The sequence below is a fragment of the Ictidomys tridecemlineatus genome, chromosome 7, assembly GCF_052094955.1.
Source record: "Ictidomys tridecemlineatus isolate mIctTri1 chromosome 7, mIctTri1.hap1, whole genome shotgun sequence".
In the NCBI taxonomy this organism is placed as follows: Eukaryota; Metazoa; Chordata; class Mammalia; order Rodentia; family Sciuridae; genus Ictidomys; species Ictidomys tridecemlineatus.
In genome coordinates, this window is record NC_135483.1 from 72561265 (window position 1) to 72572683 (window position 11419).

Here is an 11419-nt window from a genome sequence, read left to right on the forward strand (position 1 = left end):
GAGTCCTTTTTTGATAATTCAGTTTCTCTTTGTTACCTTAATGAGACTTTTAAGTCCATGTCTTTTGTGAAGCTTTTAGTTCTTAAACATGGTGTATTTCCGAGAACTTTCACATGTCCTGCCTATCCAAGTTTATCTTCCATTGTGACCTGAATTCTTGGTATTACTGGAAATTTATGAGTGTCTTGCATTATATCTAGTGAGGTCAGCCAGAGTTCTCATCCATCAGTGAATGAGAAATTATTCTCATCTTTGGGACACTGGCTAATTGATCGTCTCGGAACAAATATATATGGCCACAGTATTGATGAACTGCTAGATCCTGCTTTTTTTCTGGGGAGCTTGCAGTTCCCTGAAGTACTTTTCATTTTTTAAAATATATTTTCTCTATCTTTATATTCCTGTTTATTCTGACATCTCAAATCTTCTTTTAATCTCACCCGATGAGTTTTAAATGTCAAGTATGATGCTTTTAGATCTAGAATTTCAACTTGGTTTTTTCTTAAAAAAATAGTTTCTATTTTTCTGCTGAGATTTTCTCTTTTTACATTAACTATGGACATATTTTCTTTTATGTCCTAGAGTAGCTGCTTTTAAAATCTTTGTCTACTAATTTCAATCTTTGGATCATCTCAGAGTCAGTATCTGCTGATTTTTTTTTGTGTGTGTGTGAAAGTATAGCAAAGTTTATGAAAGAAGAAATCACTCTCAAGAGAGAAAGATGGTGGATCACCTCTAAAGAGAGAGGGATCTTGTGTCTCCATTTGTTTCTCAGTTTTATTAGGGGTCTTAGGGAAGTTTCTAGAGTCCAGGTATCATCCCTTAACTCTTGACTGACAGGATTGCATTAGACTTCTAAGACCCTACTGTGCCCTGTCTAATCCATGGGTACCCAAGTGAAACCTACAGGGGGTAGGGGAGAAGTGACTGTCATTTAAATGTGAGTCATGTTCTGTTTTTTTTTTTTTTTTCCCTTATATGTCAAATTTTCGAATGCATCCTGGATATTGGGAATGGTATATATATTCTGGGTTCTGTTCTGTTATTTCAAAAGTGTTGATGTTTTGTTCTAGCAGACGGTTAACATATTGAAGTTAACCTGCAAACTCTGTCTTCCTTGCTGTGCTCTGGGGTTGGGTTATACAAATGTGATTCAGAGGTGCCAAGGAATTCGGGAAGTGTTTACCCACAGATTTTGTTTCTCTCGCTCTCTCTGAGATTTCCTTCCTTGTTCTCCAGCTGTGGCTTCTTCTGATTTTCAATTCTCCTACTTTTCAAACCAGTTAGACTTAAAAAAATGTTTTTAAATCCCTAATTTGGATTGAGACCTTCCTTTAAGGCTGAAACCACAGAAATGAGAACTCACCCAGTATTTTCCCTTTTTCAGTGTTAATCCCCCTTTCTATTATATTCCGGTTTTTATCTGGCTCTTTTTACTGCCTTTAGGTAGTTGTTCTTATATTTCACCCAGAGTTTATAGTTGTTATACATGGGAATATAATAGGATCTACCCAGCCATTGGCGGAACATTCTTTTAGGGTTCAGCCTAATTTTTTCAGTTTATCATGAAATACTTTTCTCTCCCTACTCTTTTGTACAGTATGAAGTTTCATTGGCCATTAAAACTTTATTACCTTATCAGAAAGGATTGCAAAGAAAGTTTTCCTCTAAAAATCTAGTACTAAAAAGTTGGCTAAGGCTTCTATAAATATAATCCTGTGCTATTTTGCAAGAAGGTGTGTTGGAATGATCTATACAGAACTAGACTCCACCCGATAACAACTGCATGACTTGGGATAAGACTTAGTTTCTCAAAGTTTTAGTTTTTCTTATGAAAGAAAGACAAAAATTCATTGTCCTCTCTATAGCCACAGGTTGATATTAGAATCAAATGATACAATACTCTTTAAAAAAATTTTTTAGTTATGTATGGATACAATATCTTTGTTTATTTATTTTTATGTGGTACTGAGGATTGAACCCAGTGCCTCACATGTGTGAGCAAGTGCTTTGCCACTGATCCACAACCTAGCCCATGATACTCTTAACAATAATTTAAAATAAAGGCAATTATAATAACTTTTTTCATCTGTTTTCACCAAATTTTCTGTTATGAGAAGTGATAGACACACATGATTTAACCTCAAACTCTTGCTCTCCTGTCCTTCAGAATGCTGCAGTCAGAATGCTAGGATCCAGCAATACCCTGTGGCAGTCTGCTCTGATTTGAATATGGTTTGTCCCCACCAGGCTCACAGTGAAGCTTAATTCCTCAATCTGTAGGTATCGAGAGGTGGGAAATTTACAAGGCAATGAGATCATGGGCCCTTCAACTTATGAAGGAATTAAATAGTCTCCACAAGAATGTGTTAGTCATCATGAGAACAGGTTGTTATAAAGTGAATCTGGCACCTCTTTTTGTTCCCCTACAAACATGATCCTTCTGCACATGGCCGCTTACCCTTTCTGCTTTTCCTCCATGTTGTAATGCATCATAGGCCCTCACCAGAAACAGGTTCTGTGCCCTGGGACTTTCCAACCTCTAGAATCATAAGCCCAAATAAACCTCTTTCCTTTATAAATCACCCAGCCGCCGTTATTTAGTTATAGCAATAGAAAACAGACTGAGACATAGTCCAATGGTGTGTTCTGAAGTCTGTTCCTCGATTTTCCATCTATTTGTTCACATTCACTCATGTTTCAGAGCTGACCAGATTGATTTGGCTAACCAGAGCCTAGTATGTACAGTAGAAAGCTAATGTGTCGATCTGCAGCAGAGATAAGAATATGTCTGAAAGACCAGGTACTTGGCAACATGGTATCTGTGTTCTTGTAAACTAAATTAATAATCCCAAAGTTGTTTTCTTGTATGGAGATGGGGAAAGAGAGAGGAATGACAATTATTATAACAATAATGATACCTGCCCTTTGCTGGGTGCTTTATATTTCTTTTTGTTCTTCTTCATGGCAGATTTGTACAAAATGTGTCATTTCTATTTTAGAGTCAAAGAAATTGAAAACTCTGAGCCTTGAAACAACATTTTAAAGGTCATGAATCCCAGAAACACAGGAGCCACGTTTCCAGCTGTGGTGAAATCAAATGAACGATCTTGGCTCTGTAAGAAAAAGCAGAGCTCTGCAGCAATAGAGGTGGCTGTGTGTGCAGAGTCAATCTCTCTGTACAGCTGATGGTATTCAATACAGACCTTCAACTTCTCCTTCCCCAAAGCCCTTTCTCTCTGGGCTCCATGCTGATGCGCTGTTCCTCTCTTTCTTTTCCTCTCTGCTTTCTTGATTGAGTCCCTTGCCATTGTTTGATAATTGTTTTCCTATTCTAATCCAGAACCCAGGGTTTTAGGGTGGAACACCTTTACTTGTTGGTTTAGTAAAAGCCCCCAAGGCATCTGAATAAAATAGTCACTGTACTTTTGCTGGATTGAGAGTAAGGAGACCCTGCAAAGGGCTCACGGTGCTGCTACTTATGTAACATTTATGAAATGAGTGTGTGAGAAAATGTTTTTATTTGTTAAAATGGTATCTTTATGTTTAAAATAAGATAAAATGTCATATATAAACTAGTATTTTAGCCTATTTGGAGTCTATTTATTTCATGTCATACTTTTGCTTTCTTTATCACTGGATAATAAAAGTGATTGGCTTTCTAGCTTGATGTTTGGGGAGCAGGGAATTAATAGGAAGCCAGAGAAGAAATTAAATGCTTTCAGAAAATTCAACAAATGAAACGAAAGCTTCTTGTACAAAATTTCGCTTTTAGATCAGAGATGCCTCCAAAACATGGAATAAGCTTTGAGAGTAGGTTAGTATTAAAATGAAAACTAGATAGCTGTAATATTTTGTGATCTGTTCAGTGTAAGAAAAAAATACAGAAATTTACTTTATGAAAAAAAAAAGTGATTGACTTTCTAAGGGCAGAAATAAAGTTCATTGAAATAATTACACATTTTTTTTTCAGTAACATTTTTGAGTGGAACAGGTTCTTATCCCTGTTTAAGAATCCTTATCTTCTTAAAAATATCGGTGACTATATATTATTATTCTCATTTGTACAGAGAAGGAAATGAGCTACTGAAAAGGTAAGAGATTTTCCCCAAATCACAAAATGGCCAGAGCAGGAATCAAATCCAGATCTTTTGCCAATACACTGACCCTTCCTAATAATGTTACTAATTTCTTTGGACCAAATCTTGTCCCCCTCAAATTCATATGTTGAAGTCTCAACCTCCGGTACTTCGAATGTGACTCTGTTTGTAGTAGGACCTTGAAAGAGGTAATTAAGTTAAAATGAGACCCTCAGGATGAGCCTTAATCCAATCTGACTGGCGTCTTTGTGAGAAGAGAAAACTCGGTCACTAGGGATGGGGACTTGCGGAGGAAAGTCCGTGCGAGGACACAGTGAGAGGGAGGCTGGGTGGGTTCCGAGGACAACAGCATCAGGAGAGACCAAGGTGGCTGACACTTTGATCTTCAATTTATGACCTCCAGAACTGTGAGAAAATGCATTTCTGTTGTTGAAGTGACCCGTCTGTGGTTCATTGTTACAGCACCCTACCAAGCGAATGTACAGATCTTCTCACTATAAGCCTCATGGTTCCTTCCCCCAGCTTCATTCGTCAAACTATCTCCCACTCCTGGGTAGCTCTTCTTTTAGCCTGCCTTCCTTTATCCCTTCCTTCCATCTTTCCTTTTTTACTCTTCCTTTTTCCCTTCCCCTTTCTCTTTTCCTCCTTCCCACTCTTTCTCTAGCAATCCTTCTGAATCAGAAGATCTTTGGGGCCATCATATTAAAGAGCTTACATTTTAGACAGAAAAATCTACCGTGGTCCTGGCTGAAAGCACTTGGCCTTGAATGACTGATTGTCTTTGTCCCTTGCGTTACTATAACTAAGTACCATAGACCGGGTGGCTTATAGACAGTTTATTTCTTACTCTTCTGGGGGCCAAAAGTCTGCAGTCAGGCTCCCAGCGTGGTCAGGTACTGATGAGGGCTCTTTTTAGGTTTGTAGGTGGCCCACTTCTTGTTGTGTCCTCTCATGTAGGAAAGACAGCTAGACAGTTCTCTTGTCTCTTCTCATAAGGGCGCTAATCCCATGTGAGGCTCCGCAATGATGACCTCGTTACCTCCCAGAAGTCCTACCGTCACACTGGGATCAGGGATTCAACATATGAATTTGGGGGTGGTGGCGCAAACATTCAAAGCATAGCACTGGTTTTAGCGTTTCCGAGGCCTTTTCCTTTCAGGTCTTTTGGCCTTTCTCAGTTAACTGGCCTCAGGGTCTCCACATGACCATGGTTACCTTATGAGATGATCATGTGTCTCGGTGCCCGTGAGTCAGCTTGCAGGTCTATTTTGGAGGAAGTGGGACAGGCATATATTCTGCCGTGTGGGGAATTCTGGGATGACCTGCACTATATTTGTAAGTTATTCTAGTGATGCTGTTAGATCTTCTAGAAATTAGCTCAGGGTAGCTGGCTGCCCAGCTGGCTGATGACTGTGGCTCTGATTTTAAATGGCTGTGAGGTGCTACCTTGTCCCCATTTGGGTGCTCAGTGCCCCGCTGTTTTAGTAGAGGTTCTATTATTATTTCACGGCTAGACCAGCAGCTTAGGAGAACACCACCACTGAAAAGATATTTTGTTACTTAGTTCTCAAGAGGAAGGGGTGCACCTTACCACGGGCATCCACGGGGTGAAGCACCGGGGGTCAATCAGGAGGTAGAGGGAGCAGGGAAGAGATGAGCCAGAGGCTTTATTGTAGTTTCTTTGAGAAGGAACAGGTGAAGCAGGGTAGACAGGCTCAGGTTTGGTTAGTAGGAATAACCGCAGCAGGCTCTAAGGTTTAGGGCTATCACTGTCTGATCCCTAGCCCTAGGATGATTACAGCAGGAAAATAGGTACCCAGAGTGGGAGAGCCCAGTAAAGGGGAGTGGGCCTGTGGGCTTCAGACGAGTTCACTTGTATTTGAAAAGTGTACTACGGGTCCAGGTGTGTGTGATCTCTAGAAATTGGCTCATCCTGGATGGGGCGATCCCTTCAGGGTCAGGAAGTCCCCCTGTGTCAAAGTATCAGAATACAGACAATAAAGAACAGTTAACATACAAAGTTCTGCCCACTGACTCAAGGCATTTTGGGGACTCTCCTACAGTGAGCACAGAGCTGAACAGTGGCCTCCAGGGTTGAGGACCAATGAGGTTCCTGCTCTTGCGGTACAAGGGGCACGGAACAGGTGTCTTTTGCTGCAGTTTTTTATTCATTTATTTTTATGTGGTGCTGAGGATCGAACCCAGTGCCTCACGCATGCTAGGCAAGTGCCCTGCCACTAAGCCCTAGCCCTTGCTGCAGTTTTAATCTCACTATTTTCATGGGTGTGTGTGTGTGTGTGTGTGTGTGTGTGTGCGCGTGTGTGTGTGAGAGAGAGAGAGAGAGAGAAAGAGAGAGAGAGAGAGAGAGAAACAAGCAGCAGAAGGGTCATTTCCCTGTGGCTTCTACAGCCCATTTGTTCCTCTCCACAGTGTTCAGTTCCCTTGGCTCCTCCCACAGGGCAGGCAATGAGGTCCTGAACCCCACTGGGAGGTGGGGAGGAGCGGATGCTGTGTGCTAAGTGCTTCACACACCTGATTTCACACAGCCCTCACATGGCCCACGGAGGCAGATATCATATTTCCTCCAGCTCCTCAGATGTAGAATCCTAGACACCAATAATTTGCCTGAGATTATACAACTAGTTCAAGCTAGGTAAAATTTGTACCTGCTTGTCTCAGAGCTGGTCAAGCCTAAGCCATGTGTTGTTGCAAAAAAAAAACCAAAACAAAAAAGGAAACTTGGCTCCTGGTGTGAGGACTATCTTGGCTCTAAGAAGTCAAGAAGAGGGACTGAGTCATCCATTCACACCTTTTATCTCCTGCTGCTTCTCCCCGGCCCAACAGTGGGATGGCACTTCAGTATCTTACAATTTGGAGCACCCTACTGCTATCAGGTTTGCTATATTGACTGGAGATAGTGGGGAGGAAAGGGAAATTGTATTAGGAATTTTTATTGAGCATCCCTCACTGCAGATCTCTAGATGAATGAGTTTAGGAAGAAAAAGAAATATTGACAGCATATTCCCTGGAGCCTCAACACCATCAGATCTCTCCCTCCCTCACTTCCTTCTTTCCTTTTTCTGGGGATTAAACCCAGAGCTTTAAATGTGCTAAGTTCAGATGCTACTACCCCTGAGTGATGCTCCTGGCCCACGACCAAGATTTTAGATGGGAGATGATGATACCCAGACAGAAAATGACCACTGGGCTTCTCCTGAAGCATATTGCATTCATTAGACCCATCTTCGAACTCTTCCTTGCTTTCTGACAGCAGCCAGAAAATCAAGGGGTTGGATCTAAAGCTATCGATAGGTGGGGATGATTATGGTTTTTATTCTGCATTTTTTTGGTATGTATTGATGTATGGATGTAGGTATGGATATATGTTGCTTTTCCAGATTTTAGGGAATTAACTCAGAAAAGAAGAAGCAGTGATTTGAACTTGTCCTTTATTGCCATGGTTTTGTTTTTGCAGACAGGTCTATGTAGTTGAAGGGTGAGCAAGAAGAGAAATTTGAGAATTGTAGTAAGATCTTTTCTTTTGGGGCCCTATCAGGCTTATTCATACAGGCAAAAGAATCCCAATTGTCATCCTTATCGTAGGCACTTCTGGGGACTACGCATGAATATTCAAGGTGTCGATGGCTCTCTTTGTTCATATCCCTTCATGGGAAACCCGGGAAATTCACCACAGTACCATGGCTGAACGCATTCTAGTCTAGCTTGTCAGGAAAGGTTTTAATAAGTAACATCAGGCAATTGAAAGTCAATTCTCTTCCCAAAGAACTAGGAAATACTTTCCAGGAAGAAGGAATTTTTTTTCCAGGGCTATCTTGGCATGCTTGCAAGATGCCCCTGACCCCCCTGACTGCTCTTCAAGGTGAGTGTCCTTATATGAGGTTAGTTTGCCACTTGTACACAGAGATTTGCTCCTGTGCAGAGATTTGGCCTCAGAAGGTCTAGACCATGTTTTAGAAATTTGCACTTGGGCGGCTCAGGCCTGTAATCCCAGAGACTGGGGAGGGGATGATGAGAGAGGAGGATCACAAATTCCAGCTCAGCCTTGCTAATGTAGCAAGGCCCTGTCTCAAAATAAAATATAAAAAGGGCTGAAGATAAAATGCAGTGCTGGAGTGCCCCTGGGTTCAATGCTCAGTGAAAAAAAAAAAGAAAAAAAAGAAAGAAAAGAAAAAAGAAATCTGCATTTATAATACGTAGAAAAAGCTCGAATGGCTGGCTAAGAGAAAGCCACAGGCATATCTAGTTAAGCCAGAACAGGGCACTGTTCTTTTTTAGGTGTAGATGGACACAACACAGTTATGCCTTTATTTTTATGTGGTGCTGAGGATCAAACCTGGGTCCCGCCGTGCCAGGCGAATGCTCTATGCTGTGCCGCAATCCCAGCCTCAGGGCACTGTTCTTGCTGACAAATTGAAGATACCAAGTTCACTCTGTTTTCTTATTTTCTGCTTTCTTGATGTCCTAGTCCCTCCTTAGCTATAGTTTCATGTTCCATGGTTTCACTTACCTTAGATCAACTGTGGTCAAATATATTAAATGGAAAGTTCCAGCAATAAATTCACAAATTTTAAATTGTACACTGTTTTGCGTAGTGTAGTAAAATCTTGCATTGACCTGCTGAGAGCCATAGCTAAGTAAGAAAGACACATGGCAATTTCCTTGTCAGCCTACCCCATGTAGCTTAGAAGGAGGACTCTCCATTGTGGAAATGGGCTTGCCTTGGACCCAGGTCATTTGCAGTGACATTGCATGAATGTTTGAGTAAGGTGACCCTCCTCAAGGACCAGGGTGGATCCGGGTTTAGGGAGGATCCTGCTGGATTAGGGTGGGTCCAGGTTTAGGGTGTATCCTGCTGGGAAGAGGGAGTATCCTGCTCCTTGGGTTTAGGGCGGTTCCAGGTTTAAGGTGGACCCTGCTGGGAATAGGGCGTATCCTGCTGCCTCAGGCGCCCACGCACTCCTAGAGTTCTTGTTGAGTTCTCATGGGATTCAGAGAGTATTTTGGGAAACAGAGCCCAGTGGAAGTGTGGATTTTCCCCAGAACATGTGTGAAGAGTGCCTAACCCTAACCCTAAGTGCCTGGATTGCTTTGTTAACATAGATTTGACACATAGTTGGGCTGTTAGCCATCCCTTGAGGGAGTACTTTCCATTCATATCTCTGATCAGGACCTTCATGATTTAGTGCAGGGATAGTAAATGCAAAATGTGGACTATCCTCGGGATGAATTGGAATTGAAAAAAACAATCTTTAATATCTATAGCTAAAACATGCCAGGTTTTTGGCAAAGGAGACAATTGAGGAATCCCTGATTGACCAGGTCCCATAATAACCATCTCATTATTAATGGCTCTTAAATCTTGTAATAATCTCCATTTACCAGATTTCTTTTTAATGACAAAAATGGGAGTATTATGGGGAGATACGGAAGGTTGTATATGTCCTTCCGCTAATTGTTGTTTGACCAGGTCATGGGCTACTTGTATCTTTTCTTTAGTCAGGGGCCACTGAGGAACCCACATTGGTCTTTCTGATTTCCAAGTAATTTTGATTGTCTCAGTGGCCCTTTCTGAAAACCCAACCCATGTCTGTCTGTTCATTGATCTATTTGTATTGGTGCTGCTATACCTTGTTCTTGTTCTCCTAATCTTTTTTCTTTCCTAAAACCTTGTCTAGCCCTAGTAGTGGGCACATTAGGATTGATGTTATTTGTTAACATCAAACCTAGAGTTTAAAAAGACTTCTGACCTGGATCCGGAGCCCAGGTGTCTATGCTGTGCAGAATCTGAAAACAAACCACAAGGAGAACGCTGAGAACCTTGAGAGCCAGGAAATGGAACTGAGGATCCCAAGTAGCCCTACTCCTGAGAACCAGGAAATGGATCACTAGGCAATGCTGAGCTGGATCTGGGGCGAACAGTCTGGGCCTCTCAGAACACACACTGAGCCTGGATCGGCTGAATTCAAGCTCCCGTTCGCCACAGGTTTGAAACGGGGCTTGGGAGAGACAGTAAGGACCCACCCATTGCATTGGTCACCTGGCAAAGGGAAACGAATTGTCGCCATTTGCAAGAGATACCACCATGGCAGACAACTGACGTCATCAGACTGCGGCGGAGGAGATAACTTCATTGAAACCTGCGGCTACAGGTGTGTAATTCCCTAGCCTTCCCTCTCCACACATCGGGGAAACCTTAACGGCCCCTCCCAGCTCTCCCGTGAGCGCAATAGCCAGATCAAGGGAATCATAGATAGGCAGAACTAACATTATCAAAATGGCGATATTACCAAAAGTTCTCTATAGGTTTAATGCAATGCCAATCAAAATCCCAACGGCATTTCTTGTAGAAATAGATAAAGCAATTATGAAATTCATATGGAAAAATAAAAGACCCAGAATAGCAAAAGCAATTCTAAGCAGGAAGTGTGAATCAGGCGGTATAGCGATACCAGATTTCAAACTATATTACAGAGCAATAGTGACAAAAACAGCATGGTACTGGTACCAAAACAGGCGGGTGGACCAATGGTATAGAATAGAGGACACAGAGACTAATCCACAAAGTTACAACTATCTTATATTTGATAAAGGGGCTAAAAGCATGCAGTGGAGGAAGGATAGCATCTTCAACAAATGGTGTTGGGAAAACTGGAAAACCATATGCAACAAAATGAAACTGAATCCCTTTCTCTCGCCACGCACAATAGTTAACTCAAAATGGATCAAGGAGCTTGATATCAAATCAGAGACTCTGCATCTGATAGAAGAAAAAGTTGGCTCCGATCTACATACTGTGGGGTCGGGCTCCAAATTCCTTAATAGGACACCCATAGCACAAGAGTTAATAACAAGAATCAACAAATGGGACTTACTTAAACTAAAAAGTTTTTTCTCAGTAAGAGAAACAATAAGAGAGGTAAATAGGGAGCCTACATCATGGGAACAAATTTTTACTCCTCACACTTCAGATAGAGCCCTAATATCCAGAGTATACAAAGAACTCAAAAAATTAGACAATAAGATAACAAATAACCCAATCAACAAATGGGCCAAGGACCTGAACAGACACTTCTTAGAGGAGGACATACAATCAATCAACAAGTACATGAAAACATGCTCACCATCTCTAGCTGTCAGAGAAATGCAAATCAAAACCACCCTTAGATACCATCTCACTCCAGTAAGATTGACAGCCACTATGAAGTCAAACAACAACAAGTGCTGGCGAGGATGTGGAGAAAAGGGTACATTTGTACATTGCTGGTGGGACTGCAAATTGGTGTGGCCAATTTGGAAAG